The sequence below is a fragment of the Sciurus vulgaris genome (genome assembly GCF_902686455.1).
Source record: "Sciurus vulgaris genome assembly, chromosome: 17".
Lineage (NCBI taxonomy): Eukaryota > Metazoa > Chordata > Mammalia > Rodentia > Sciuridae > Sciurus > Sciurus vulgaris.
In genome coordinates, this window is record NC_136478.1 from 68553190 (window position 1) to 68568838 (window position 15649).

The window sequence follows — 15649 nt, forward strand, 5'->3', positions numbered from 1 at the left end:
ATGGCCTCCAGGAATGTGGTAATAGGACTGATGTTCTTATCACAGACTGCTGTTGGAATTCTGGGAAATCTCTTTCAGCTTTATTACTATCTAGTTCTTTCCTGCAATGAGCACCCCTTAAGGTACACTGATCTGATTCTCCAGCATCTGAGTGTGGCCAATTCCCTCATCATTCTCACTAATGGTGTTCCCAGGACAATGGCAGCTTTTTCTTTGAAATATTTCTTCAGTGATCTTGTATGCAAACTTATTTTGTACATTCAGCGTGTGGGCAGGAGTGTTTCCATTGGCATCACCTGCCTCTTGAGCGTCATCCAGAACATCACAGTGAGCCCCATGAACTCCTGTTGGAAGAATATAAAAAGAAAAGCCCCAAAGCACATTGGCTTCTCCATTTCCCTCTGCTGGATCCTGTACATGGTGGTGCATTCCATTTTCTCTCTCTCTATGCAGTTGGAAAACAGAGGAGTGAAAACCTAACAAAGCAAAGATATTTAGGTACTGTTCTTCTGCAGGTCATGACAAAATCACAGAATCATTATATGCAGCATTGTGTGTATTTCCTGAAGTGGTATTTTCCATGCTCATAATCTGGTCCAGTGGCTCCATGATTCTTCTTCTGCACAGGCACAAGCAGAGGGTTCAGCACATTCACAGCATCAAAGTTTCCTCCAGATACTGCCCTGAGTCAAGAGCCACCAAGAGAATCCTTGTTCTTGTGTGCACCTTTGTGAGTTTCCACACCCTCTCCTCCATATTACATGTTTGTATAACGTTTAATTTTAATCCCAGTTGGTGGCTGGTGAACATCAATGCACTGACCTCCTTGTGTTTTCCCACTGTCAGCCCCTTTCTTTTCGGACATGGCTCCGTTCTATCCAGGCTCTGCTTTTAAGGAATACAAAATTACTGAATCTGATCATAAGCATATGAATTATATGTTTTTGCATACTTTGCAATGTTTTTTCACTATTCCCTGTTCAAATGTCAACAGAGAAACGTATGGAAGTATCACTTGTGTTTCTGTGGTCAAACCTGAAGGGCACTGGGGTCCTCCTCTAGATAAATATGGAAAGCCCATGGACATGATGGAGAGAAATGAACTTGTTTGTCCACATCCTATACAGAGTACCTCCATGTTGCTGGAGGAAAACTGAATGGATTAGTTCCTACTCCTTCATCACCATTTTAAATATAATCACTTCTGAAAATGCTTGCCAGAACCAAAAGTAGTAGAGAAATGAGTGGTAGGTATTGTAGAAAAATGAATATGCTTATCTCATATGTTTATATACTAAAGAGAGGTTTTGTTTATGGTTGAAACAAGTTTGAAGAACTAGCTGTAATATAGGTGGAATTTAAACATATTCATACATATTTTTAAGTGCACTGTTTGTGTTTTCAGAGATGGAGGTGATTAAGGGGGAGGTCCAGAGCAGAGTGGGTAGTGGATCTTGCCCTTTGGGTTGGGATCAGCTGCACTGAGCAGTGGAGAGCCTCACGCACAAGTCCTTCCTCATTCAGGGGCTGCAGTACAAATCCCCAAAGCATTTCTGAAAACAAGCATGCTGCTGAATCCTACAGACTGCAACCTTAAACATGTACACATATGTATGATAAAGTTCAGGCTATAAAGTAAGGCCAGGAAGTTGTAATAAAGTAAAACAATTATGACAGGCACTAATGAAAGTGCTGAGACACAAGCAGGGGACAAAGTCAGACAGACACTTACATACTCATTCCAGTAAGTTGGACATCCAATAGATAATACCCATCTCCTCAGCTGCAAGGCCGCCCTGAAGGCAACCAGAGTGCAGCTACAGCACGGGGAAAATCAGCACCCAGCAGAGGCTGGAGGGATCAGAACGATCCTTGATATGCTCTAAAAACAGATTCATGGAGAATCTTCATTCTCCAACTGGTCTGGTGCCTCACTGATGAACCCATTTCTCATAATTTTCCTTTATTTGACCTGATTCAGAACTTGATCACTGTGTGAACACATCAACTGGAGCATTTGTTATCAACCTCCAGTAGCCAATGTTTAACAGTAAAGTATGCAGGGAGTGACTGTGTATGTCTGTATGACACATGACACAAGAGGGCACAGGGAAAGAGGGACCAGCGGTACAAGTTGGTGATGCAGAGCCTGAAGTAGGGACATGAAAAGAAAGGAGAATTCAGAGGAATCAAAGACAAACAAGAGTACACTTGGTTCAGGGAACAAAGTCAATGTCAGGCTTAAGATTGCAAAGAGAGATTGCCTGCAAGGAAGTTAAGAGTATCAACATACTGGGTTCTAGGAGGATATGGATTTCAGCATGTCACAGGAAACAAGGGGAACATGGCAGTGCAGAATTAAAGGGCAAATGTGGTTAAAGCTTCTGTGGAAAACATGTGATACATGTATGCTATGGGGAAAGAGGATACAGAGGGAGGAGGCAGAACTTGAATGATCATGGATCATGGCAGGTACACAGTGTACAAAATGGAGGTGGATACTGGGGAGGAGATAGACATGGGCAGGGAGGAAGGATGTGCACAAGAAGGAGAAGGAAGCAGGAAAATATTGTGAGGTAATGTTGTTATATATGAGCTATAGCACCCAGGAGCCAACAACAGGGACTAGAGGGTGGTGGCTAGTGGTTAAGGACAGCCAGCAGTTCATGTAGGAACTGAGGACACTTGAAAGTTGAGCACTGTGGGGCTGAGGGTGTTGGCAGAGGACACAGGGGATGGGCTGAAATGTGGAGTCTTGGAGTAGATACTAGGCCAGGAGAAGGAAGACACAGTGACAGTACGCAAGAGCACATGAAGCTGAGGACAGTCAGGTTTTCATCCTTGCAACAGGGAAAAAAAGGGGTAGTGCCAAAAGGGAACCAGAGAAGGTCAGAAAAGTGGTTAGTTGAAGGAAGGGTGCATTTTCCAGTTGCTCCACAGATCAAGACCCAAACAGTGGGCTTCCTGCTTCTCAGTGAGGATGGTGACTAAGGGAATTCACTGACATTCACCAGGACCTAGCTAGATCATCATAGAGACACCAAAATTCAGAAGCACTGAACACTGAATAAGAAATGATATCTTAGAGACTCCAGCCAAGCCACGAGCCCATGACAATGTAAGTGCCACCAGTTCACGACAGAGTGAGGGGTGGGAGGCAGAAGAGCAGTGTGGATAAATGTGGCAAATTACCTGTGATCAGGGAGGCTGATGGACCCAGCCGAGACAGGCTGCATCAGGCTGAGGATGGGACAGAGCTCCAGGTGTCTGCTGTTGAGCTGAGATGGGAGGATAGCCAATGTAGATGCCTGTGTGGCAGCCCTCTGTGACAGGAGCCTGGGAAATCATGAAAGGCATTTGTGCTGTCCCTGCTAATGCCCACCACTGGGTCCAGAGTGTGCCTGGCAGAGCCCACGTGAAACTGGCACAGAGGAATGTGCTCATGAGGATATGGGATGGTCGTGAGTCCACTCCAGGTTTTTGAACTTCCCAGTTAGAGCTCTGCATCAGCTCTGCTCTGGTAGCACATTGACGTAGTCCATCCAGACAAAACTCCCACTGGGAGTACTAGCCAGCTGTCCCTACCTTCTACTGGGACAAGGAAGCCAAGTGCTACTGCAAGCTGCTCCAGTTTGTAGCCTCACCAGCCAGCAGCTCAGCGAGGCACAAAGTGGTCACAATTAACAACCTCCCATGCTTGGTCTAAGGGAGGTGAAGCCCCAGGCAAATGGAAAGAACACAACAGCATGGTCAGGGAACTTTACCTTTGTGAAACATTTTGACCACCTAATGGAGAAAAGCTCTTTATTCTTCATTAAGAATTTTTTCCATTCTTCCCCCACCCCCCATTCTGTGTGTGTTCTTGTTGCAGTGATTGAATTGAGGATACACTTTATATATGTAATTATTTAATAGAAACATAATATATTTATATGTTACACAAATTCATATGAACATATATTCATATGGTTTTCTTTCCCGCTTTCATTTTTTTGTTCACTCATTTGTTAGTTAGCCTTGTTTTGACTTTGAAGAGGTAGAGTCTTCCATGCACTAGTATTTTTTTGTTTGCTTTTTGCTGTTGTTGCAGTTATTACTACCCTAGCTGATGTAGCTGGTTCTGCAGATTAACACTAGTGTTACCCACTAGATGTGCTGGGTTCATTGTCTCCATTCAGCTAAATATTGAGAAACAGGGCACAGAGATAGCAAGCAAGAAGCAGAATTGTTAAAAAAGTGGCAGAGACATTTTGAAGAGAAGGGACCCCAGAGCCAGGAATTCAGGTGGGGAGTTTTGGGCTGTTTTTCTTATGGTCTGTACAATTTCCTCCTTTCCTTACTCTGTCTCCATCCACACTCTCCTCACTACTACTAATTGGGGTCCCTGTGTCTGCATGTCTGTTTTAGATTGTCTATTGCATATCCAACTTGCTGGAATTAGTATGTACATGTATGTCTGACTTAGTCCCCCACTTGTGTCTCAGCATGTTTGTCCACTAGGAAGGTGACCTCCTGTGAAGACCCTCTCCAAGCTCAGTTGTCCTCACCCTGCCTTCAACTTCCTCACTCGCCATGAGGTCCTGACTGCCTAAACCCTTCTGTTTTCATAACTATATCTGGGTCATGGTTGGTTATTGTTGCTGCTGGTGTTAAACATGGACCCCAACATTCCTCTTTGTGTGGCAATTAGTACAGGTCCAGAAATTTATTTTAAGGTTGTGTACTAGTTGCTATTTGTTGTCAAATGCAGTTTGACCTCTCAAGAAGGGAGTGAGTGTGATGGTGTCTCTTAATTCAGACACAGAACCAGGTTCTATGAAATAGCTCAATTTATTCAGGAAGTGCAATAGTTTATATATGGAGTGAGAACCAATCATCTTAATGAGATAGCCAGGCCACTGCTCAGGTTACATGTTTACAATACTGTACTACAGGGAAGAGCAGACTTCTACTGGGGACCAGAAAGGCTCAAAAGGCATTGGGTCATCACAGAGTGCACTCATGTGACATGAAGAGAGCCCAGTGTCCTGAGCTCAATCCCAATCCATACCTTGGATCCATGCCTGGCACACACCAGGATTCTCCTCAGCTATTATTTTCCCTATGGCCTCCTTCTTGCTTTCTAAAATGTGCTGTGAGGTGTTCAGAACACTACAGGTTTACAGGATAGTGACCCTTCTGTTGAGCTGCATCTACAACTCAGCCAAGTGACAGTGAACTTCCCTATACACAATAACTAGCCAACTTCAAGCTCCAAAAATATTTTTTTACAAATGAAGTAGAGGAGAAAACCCAAATGAATGACCAGGATCCAAATAGGAATACTTAAAGGGGACCTCAGGTCAAAATCTGCTCATGCACCAATGCAGGAAGAGGGTCTACGATATCTCAGAGAACCCATAATATTGTATGCTCTCAAAGAGCATATTGAATCAGCAGTTCTACAGTAGCAAACTAAGCAAACTGGAGGTTGAAGCTCACTCTTGATTACACTAAAGCTAAGTGTTGAAGCTAAATGATACCCACAACACAGACTTACCACAAAAATATGACTACATGCCAAAGAACAGTCATGAAAGAGGAAGAGAATTCATCTCGAAAGATGTGCACCCAACACCACTGAAACCACAAGGAAACAAGCAAACAAGACTTATCCACAAATTTATAATCCAACATTAAATGAGTGGAGGAATTCCAGGGAAAAAACTATTAAAAGATGATTATTTGAATATCCTGTGAGCTAAAGAACTTCTGAGCAATAAATTGAGACAGCAAGTCCAGGAGGTTAAAGTCCATTTCAATATAAAGCTAGGTATCACAATACCTGATCTCAAATTATATTTCAGAGTTTTAGTGTCAAAACAGCATGGCATTGGCATCTCAAGAGATATGAAGACCAATAGAGCAGAAGACAGAGAAAACTACACATAGAAACAATCATCTGATGGTTGATGAGGTGTTAAAATCTTATGTTGGAGAATAGTAGTCACTGAAAATAACTGCTGCTGGAAAAACTGGATGGACATAAAGAAGAATGAATCTAGACCCCTACATCCCACCCTGCACAAAAGTCATCACAAAGTTCATCAATGTCTAAGGAATTTTTATGAAACAATACATCTGATAAACAAAAAACATAGAAGCAACACTCCAACATGTTAACACAGGCACTGACCATGGGTACTAAATATATTTTGCTTTGTAAGATGGTCAGGAGTTATTGGAGGCCAGCAGTGGAATGTTAGGAATGTTATGATTTAGTAATGACGTATCCCCCAAAGCTCACGTGAGTCAATTCAAGAAGATTTTAAAGATGAAATGATTGGATTGTGATAGCCTTAACCCAGTAGTGATTTAATCCTCTGATAGTGATTAATTGAGTAGTAGCTAAAGGCAGGTGAGGTATAGTGGAGGAGGTGGTCCATGGAGGCATGGCTTTGGGGATTACATTTTCACCTCCCTCTGCTTCTCGATTGCCATGTTGTGGGTGGTTTTTCTTCACCTCACACTTGTGCATTATATTCTGCCTCACCTCCAACCATGAAGAATGGAGTTGGCCATCTATGGCCAAACAGTACTAAAACCCTGAACCGAAAAATAAACTTTTCCTCCTTTAATTGTTCTTGTCAAGTCTTTTTGCTCACAGCAGTGAAAAAACTGACAAATAAATGTTCAAAAGAGTAGAGAAAGGGGATGTGGGTAGAAAAGGGGGAGAGGAATGATGGTACTAGAGACATAAAAGGGAGAAAATCATGCATATATGTCTGTGAAGATGTCACAATCAGTCACACTACTATCTCTAAATACAGTGCATTCATTTTTTTTAAATATAAAGACCATGATATTGCATGGGTGGGAATACATACTAGAAATATTGGGTGAACGTGAAGCAAGATGGAGACTTAGAGAATTTCTAAGCATCACAAGGGGGAGGGACAGAGGATGTAGTTCAATGTGTGAAGAGGTGCCCCTCAAGGTCCCTCTGAGTCCTATTCACCCCAGAGCCTGAGCCTACTTTGCACACTGCTCACTGTAACAGCACTTTGCCGTCCTATGAAAACCTGACTTCACTCCCACAGATCATGGAATTGGACAAAGTAGAACAGGGTCAGTGGAAGATGTGGTTAATATTTCAGTCAGGGAAGAGGCACACCCTGGGCCTGACCCTTCTTAGCAGGTGTAAGAGAGGCAAGGTAGAACTGGATATTGGAATAGGGAGCCACCCAGGCATGTGGTAAGGCATGCAGAAGACCAAAGGTACATGGGAATACCAGGGAGCCAAGGAGGACAGTGACCGACTGAGACAAAGAATACATGACAAAGTACCATGACTTCTGTACCCCAATACTGCACACAAACATGTCTTATTCCCTCTGCTGCATTGCACACTGTGACCCATCATGAATTTACACTGCTCAGTGTGGTCTGGAAATGCCCTTTAACCCTTGTGCCATTTCTGCTGCAGTTTATCTCCTTTTACATTGTCCAACCCCCTAAGCCCCAGCCAGGCCCTAAGCACCACCCTAACCCTGTGACCTGTGTACTCCACACTCTCCCACCCTAACCCTATCACACTCAGTCACACCCCCACACTCTCCAACTTTTTCATGACATCATGTAACAATAATTAAAATACCACCTACATGCTATACATGGAAAATATTGTCCTGGTGTCATATGTTGGTGTTGGGGACAACATAAAGGGCAGCTATGACAACCCATATTCTGGCATTCACAGACTTGGAGATGTGCACAACTTTATAGAATGCAAAAGTTACTGTGGAACACACACACAACAAGTGGCGGAGTGCCTGAATGAGTGAAAGTGAGTGGAGCTATAAGCATTGTGTTGATGTCTGCACTTGAAATGTTAATGAAGTTATGAGGTAACTCTGAGATCCTGGGAAAGCTGTGTGTGTCAGCATTTGACAGGGAGCATGTGAGTATGCACGTATGAGGGCATTCAAGCATTTGTGTGTGTGTGTGTGTGTGTGTGTGTGTGTGTGTGTGTAAGGATGTGATGAGCCATATGACTCTGCACCTTGATTTGCAAATAGATTATGTACGGAAAACTTAGGAAACTCAAAGTACTGTTGGTAGGTTGAGGGGAAATGAGTAATCAACTTAATACCTGGATGTGCTAATGCATGTTATAAATTCATAGGATGGAATCTTCATGTCTTTAAATAATTCTCTGCCTCTCTCTGGCTCTTCCAAGTGCTGGACATACTTGCATGATCCCATGGTTGTCTGGGTCCTGGCAGTGCTGTATGAAATGCAGATTTCCAGGAAACATGCTCACTTTGCTGTAACGGGGCCTTCAGCAGAGACCAGGAGGTGAACTGAAGTAGAATATTAGTCTTCTTCAAGTGAGATCTGGCATTTGCCTTTAGTTACTGGCTGGTGGTCTTCAGACATTGAAATGTGAAGCTTGAAGGGAATGACTGTGTTTGCTTGGAGCTTGGCCACCAGACACTATTGATGTGACCCGTGCTGGGTTTTGAGCCCTCTGGTAAATGCCCAAGACCTGAGGTTAAACTCAGACATTTAGACAGTGTGTGACAGACTCCAGGGGAAGCTGTGGGAACTATGACTTAGATGAGATGCCCGGACTGACAGTATCCAGTAGTGATGTCTCACATGGTGGGAAAGAAGTGCATATGTGACCCCACAGGGAGGATGCTTGGAAGCTCCATATTGGGAGCCTCTCCTGGACTCTTCCTATCAACTTCTTCCATGGGCTGACTGTAACATGTACCCCTTCCCTGTAGTGAACCATGACCAGTAGCCTAACAGATTTCTGTGAGTTTCATGAGTTCCTCTAGGTAATTACTAAACTTAAGGGTGCTCTTCTTAATCTCCAGACTTGCAAATAGGTCAGCAGTGGTGGTGAACCTGGATGCTCTTTTTCCCTCAAACCTCTCAGGTGGCAATGTATAGAGGATGGAGGAGAAAACTGCAAGGACAATGGACTGAAATTTGAACTTCATGATTTATCTATCTCCAGTAATAACATTACCAATGAGTGCTCCTTATTTCTCTGCAGACGCACTGTAGATGTTCAGACAACCATCTAGTGCTGTTTGGATGAGAAAGCAGCACTTGGTCTTAAGGCTGGGGGGCAAAAAGCAGTCAGTGTAGGTAATGAATGATCCAGTGAGATCAAGTGGATGGAGACTGGAACAAAATAAAATGAAATAAAATGATAAGCTTGAAGGACACATCCCCCTCCTCCAACATGTGGCCAAGTTTATGTGCCTCCAGGAAACTGTCCTTCCCAAAGAGTTGTTAGTGAGTGCCCCTGAACTGCTCCATTTCTGCCTGTACATCAGGGTGGCCCTTCGATTGTTCCACTTTTTGTTCACTCCACACTTTTGTCAAGTAGGCAAAGGGGGCATAAGAACAAAGGAAATCTACAATGTGTGAAAAGGACAGTCCCCACTTCCTGGGGCACCAACCTTCAGCTTGGACACCTTCCTCTGAATCTGCGGAGGAGTCACTCTATCTCTCTCTTCTATCCTGTAAATAAAATGCTTTTCTCTTACCTCAGCATATCTTGGATGTTGAGTCCTCAACACCAGGGCAAAGGACCTGGATCCTTATTGATTCTCAACACCTGTATCATGAATGTGATGCTTCATAAAAATGATAGCTTGATAGCTGATCAGTCTAATGCTGGTGATTTTATTTATGAGGGCCTGTTACAAACAACTCTGTGCTTGTGAGAGTATTCTCTTTAGATGTCTACCACTGCTGGGGTAATGTGCATAAAGTTATTGTCCTAGAATATGTTCATATCACCTTTTCCAATTTAACTTACATCGAACTATAGAAGTGAATCCGATGACATGTAATATTAATTTTAATGCTATTATCTTACTTTTACTCTCGGCTCATTAGAAACCTTTCTCAGATGCTGTGTGTGTGTGTGTTTTTTTTTCTTCTGAATAGTATAAAAGGCTACCACTTCAAAATGTGCAAACTAAAAAAAAAAAAAAAAGATTTTTGATGCTATTTTTTTCTTTATTCCTATCCTGAAATAAATAACTAATTAATTTAATTGCCAACAGTGTGATGAGGTTAATCGAGAGGCAGGCAAAAACAGGGCATTTAAATAAAAAGTGGGGAATATATGGTGTTTGTGAAAGATAAACAAGCCAATAAATTTATACATTGTTTTGGGAATGGAAGTTGGTGCAACCACTCTGAAAAGCAGTATGAGATTTGTCACAACACCGTGGAGTGAAAGCACCTTTTCACCAGTTATCCCACTCCTCAGGGTACAGCCAAAGTACTTATCATCAGCATACTTCAGTTGCTGATGATAAATGGTGATAACTGATGATAAATGTGGCAGTTGATGCAGCCACATCAACCTTGATAGCAGCATAACTCACAGAGCGTATCTGTAGCTTATCTACTGTGAACTGTTGCTGATCTATTGTGAATCTGGGTTTCTCCCCTGAAAGGCTGAGCAAAGGGCTTCAGGCCCATCAGTGACAGAAGATCAGGAAGATGAGTGGCTCAACTCAGCTGAGGCATTAAGGAAAGTGGAGACTCAAGGCCCAGTGTCCCAAGGATGGGGCTTTTCCCATGTCCCCACTTCCTGATAGCTGATCAAGCTGTCCTGTATCTCCTCTGAACCTTGTAAAATATGGTGCAAACCCTGGCTCCCCCATCACATTATCACCCACAGGTTAGTTCTCATAGACCCTCAGGACAGGAGACTCCTTGCCATGGAGCCACCTGATGAAATTTTACTCATAGTAGGGCCTGTTCATCTGTCTTGTCTCTAGTGTGGCCAGACCCTGGGTCAAGAATGTTCCTGGAAATTTTTGATGAACTAATTGGCAATAAAGGTGGGAGAGCCATTCTCCAACAGAGGGTGCATGATCACAGCCTGGAGCACAGCCTAGGGGTCCAGATCATCATCCCAGCAGGTCATTGTGGCTGGCTGCAGGGAGTCCACACAGGATCTCCTTATATTCTATCATCTCCTGCAGGTTTGAAGATTGGATGTGAACCTGTGCATTTCATGCATAGATGCTATGTGTTCCACTCTTGCTCTGCTGGCTACTGTTGATGCTGGGCTGATGTGTTCTCCAGCTGGGTCATACATGTCCACTGCTGCTGTACGAGAGAACACAGGTGTTACATGCAGGAATGTGATGACACCATCAGATGTCACAATCAGGAGCACTTGCTCTGGGTGTGGTCTGCACTCTCCATAGCCTGGCCTGCCTGATTATAAGGCCACAGGGCCACAGGATAGATCTGGTTTTTGGTCACAGTCTCTCCATAGAGGGGAATGGATGAAGAAGGAGGTGAAGGAAGACAAAATCAGCAAGAATTGGGGTCAAGGACTCGGGCAAGCCTGGAGTTCAGTGAGACACACATACATTCAGTAAGTCCTTCACAGACCACACCTCAATATTCCCTGATCCTTTCACATGAGACCTTGCCAGTCCATGGGGATCAGGCCAAAGAAGCAGGCTCTTCTGAATGCAATACTATTGTGAAGTTACTAACAAGGAACTCATAATTTCCTTATTAATTAGCAAATTTGGAGAATGCTTTCCAGTAATGTACCTGGCTCCCCAGACCTGCACTGTCATTGCCAAGATAGGTGAAGTGATAATTGCAGACTTGAGTGGAAGTGAGGTTCACAGGAGCACAGAACTTTATCTCAGGGTGCAGCCGCCTCCCTCCCTCCATGCTGAATGTCAGGACCTCACACTGAGCACAGCACCTTGCACATGAGAAGCACAGTGAGTATTTTAAATTTCTGTCATTGAGGCAGAAGGTGTACAGAGAGAAATTAGAGGAAGTTCTCACTTCTGAAAAAATATTTGGAGTATAAAATGACTCAGTGCCACTGTGAAGAAGGGAGAGGAATGATTCTTTTGTTGTGCACTGAGTTAGTAAAGGATTCATGTCTCTGACCTAAGGGTAGTTCCTCCTAGCTCCCAATGATTTTCAATAAAACAATCATTGGGTATATTTATAGGCGAGTTATACCATTGATAGCGAATTCTCATTTGGAGGGGCTTAAGGACTGAATTTAGCAACTAATCTGTTCTTCACATTACTTTAAACAGACTTCTATAATAATTTTTTAGCTACCTCAATGGCTGTGTGTGGGTAATGCCTTCATGCCTGTAGTAAAGATGAGGATGGAACTGTGAGGATCACCTCATCCTGTGTGGGAACCAACACCTGGGACTGTTTCTGGAATAAAAGATGTTCTTTTACAACTCTACATTACAATCCACCTGCTGCAGACAGGAATCATGCCTCCTCTGAATCTCTGTGCTGTAGTGACTATGGCAAGATTTCCCTCCCTGCTGGACACACAGGAGAAGGTAAGAATATAAGGATGAGAACTGGACAGTGGGTCTTGGGCCAAATAAATCTGTGGTATTTCCTGTGGTTTAATAATATTCTAACATTAATATCAAATTCATGACATTTTCTTTTTTTTTTATTTCATTCAGCATGGAATTCACATTCTCCAGCTTCTACTGACATAGCTTTTGTATTGAAATGTCCTCCAAAAATCCTGCTTTTGTACTGAGAGTTTTACTAATGTAGGTGTCAAGGTAAAGGAGATGTTATAGTCTAAAATCTGTCAGGATTTCATTTTATCCTAAACTACTTTATCAGATATTGGTAATTCATATTTCATAGTTTCAGAACAAAGTAATATTTTTCAGTGACTTCTTTATAGATCTCAGTATATATTTATTTTAGTATGATAACCAATGGATATTTCTGCTGTGGAACTGTCTTTGTTTAGATGTAATTTTCTTCCATTCATTTGTTTTAAATAAATAAGCACAGCATTTTATTACATCTATTTTGCTTCCTTATAAACAGTTTTTCCTCCTCATTTGTATTTAAATTTTTATAAGTGCATTATAGTAACATAAAAAGTGGGGGCTCAATTTGACATGATAATGAAAGCATGGCCTACAATTCACTGCATCTGTCCCTACTGCTTCTCATTCCCTTGCCTCCTTCCTCCCCTTTTGCCCTTGTGAAACTAAACCTCAGTACAGTCTCGCATTCATTAATACAATGTGGACACAGGGAAATTTCTGGAGGACTGCAAGATCATTCATCAGATTGGAAATTCTGGTTTAGAGGATAATATCTGATCCAATAAGTGGATGAAACCAATTTTGCCAAATGCTTGCACCAATTTTAATACTCCTTACCATTTCACAAGATTCCTGGTCTAGGTTCATCCTTGCCAATCATGGTATTAACCACCATTTTATTTTAGATTCTGGTGGGTGTGTTCTTACACTGGGGGACAGTTTATATTGAAGACACTGAACTTTTCCCCCATGTTAATTATTCACTGAATGATGCATTTTTTCAGTACCCAATGGAAAGGTTTGCCTCTTTTAATTCTATTGTGCATTGTTAAGACTATTAGCACTTGGATACATCAAACTCATGCTGTGTATGGCATTTGATGAAAGTTAATTCTTGACTTTATATACCTTATCATTTCAACAATGATTGACATCTTTGTTCTGTTCAATATACATTTTCTTACTTGTGATCACAGAAACACTCTTTTTGTTATGATAAATATCCATTGGTTATCATTAAAGTTAAGGTTAGAAATTCCCTGAGATTTGATTTGTTGTATGGTGTGTATGGCAAATGAAGTTATTTTTCCCTTGTTACTGGCAAATATCAGTTAATTCTGAATCATTTGATGCTAAATTCTTTCTATTCATTTGCTCTCACCTTTCATTGCCCCTCCCAGGTTAGCATCACCTGATCACCAAGACTCATTTTTCTATGAGGCACACTGTCAATTCTCCCAAGCAACAGATGCATCTTAAGGTATTTGCAATCCCAGAGTTGCATGCAATGAAAGTTAGTCTTGATGTCACATTATTTTAAGATAGGTATCTCACTAGGTTCCTCAGAAAGGCTTCAAACTTCTATACTCCATATATTCTTCTGCCTCAGTTCCACAGGTTGCAACTGCATCCAGGGGCTGAACTCGGTGTTTGGGCACAGCTATTGATAATGACTCATTTTGCTCAGAAGAATTGCAGTTGCCATAATGTAAAGGACTATGTGCTGAATGACAGAATGGCCTCCAGGAATACAGAAATAGGACTGATATTCTTATCACAAGTTGCAGTTGGGCTTCTGGGAAATTTCTCTGCTTTATCATTATTTGGTCCTTTCATGCAATGAATGTACATTAACATCCAAAGATAAAATTCTCTGGAACTTGATTATAGCCAACTCCTTGGTCATTCTCTCTACAGGTATTCCCCAGACAATGACAGCTTTTGGGTTGAAGCATTTCTTCAATGACCTTGGATGCAAACTTATTTTGTACATTCAATGAGTGGGCAGGAGTGTGTCCATTTTCATCACCTGCCTCTTGAGCATCTTCTGGAACATCACAATCGGTGCCATGGACTCTTGTTGGAGTAATCTCAAAGGAAAAGCTCCAAAATATATTGTCTTCTCCATTTCCCTCTGCTGGATACTGTACATTGTGGTGAACTCCATTTTTCCTCTCTATATGCTTAGCAAATGGAGTCGTGAAAACCTGACAGAGAAAAGAGATTTTGGGTACTGTACTTCTGCAGGGTGTGACAAATTAACAAACTCATTATATGCAGCACTGTTTGTATTTCCTGAAGTTGTGTTTTCTGTGCTCATAATCTGGTCCAGTGGCTCAATGATTCTCTTTCTGCACAGACACAGGCAGCAGGTTCAGCACATTCACAGCATCAAAGTTTCCCCCAGATCCTGCCCTGAGTCACGAGCCACCCAGAGAATCCTTGTCCTGGTGTGCACATTTGTGACTTTCCACACCCTCTCCTCCCTATTAAATGTTCATATTGGTCTCCTTTCCATCCCCACAGGGTGGCTGGTGAGCACCAATGACCTGATTGCAGTGTGTTTTCCCACTGTCAGTCATTTTATTCTCATAAAGCGTGAGTCCACTGAGGCCACCCTCTCCAGGCTCTGCTTTGTGTGCATGAAAGATACAAAGTCCTTCTGGGTGCTGTGGCAGATGAAAAAATCCTAGCCACTCAGAAAGCCAAACAGGAGCACCCCAAATTCAAGGCCAGCCTCCCCAAGTCAGCAAGACCCTGTATCCAAAATAAAAAAAATAGCAAACTTGGGATAATCTTCGGTAATAATCAGTGCAAAAGCATCCCAGTTCTGTACTGAGTTCCAGAATACTAGTCAAAAAGTGCCTAATTGTTTCCTAAGTACATACTTAATATATTTGAACAATTTTAATTGGTTTCATTGTCCTTCATACTGAAAAGAGCAATAGAGAAAGAATTAAAGTGTCACTTGACATTTTCAACTTAAAGGGGACAGGGCCTCTCCGCTGAATGACTGGGACCACATGGGCATGGTGGAGGGGAAAAGAGCTGGTGTTTCTGATCCTGTGCAGAGCACTCCATAGTCAACAATCCTAGTTTATGATGGTGGAGGCAAATGGAAAGAATTTGTTCCCAGTCCTTCAAAGTCAGTTGAATCTCAATGGTTGACCAACTGTCAAAATCCTGGAAAGTTTGCATGATACAAATGCAGTGGAGAAATGAGTGTGGACACTGTTGTACAATAATCCTCCTTAGCATTATTGGTTCAT

General features: G+C 42.3%; 1 pseudogene across 1 annotated transcript; it reads left to right on the plus strand.

Annotated features, from left to right (window-relative positions):
* On the plus strand, nt 1-15073 carry LOC306648560 (vomeronasal type-1 receptor 4-like; annotated as a pseudogene). The gene is made up of 2 exons: nt 1-730; nt 14843-15073. The product of its transcript is annotated as a vomeronasal type-1 receptor 4-like (transcript).
* The last annotated feature ends 576 nt before the right edge of the window (nt 15074-15649 follow it).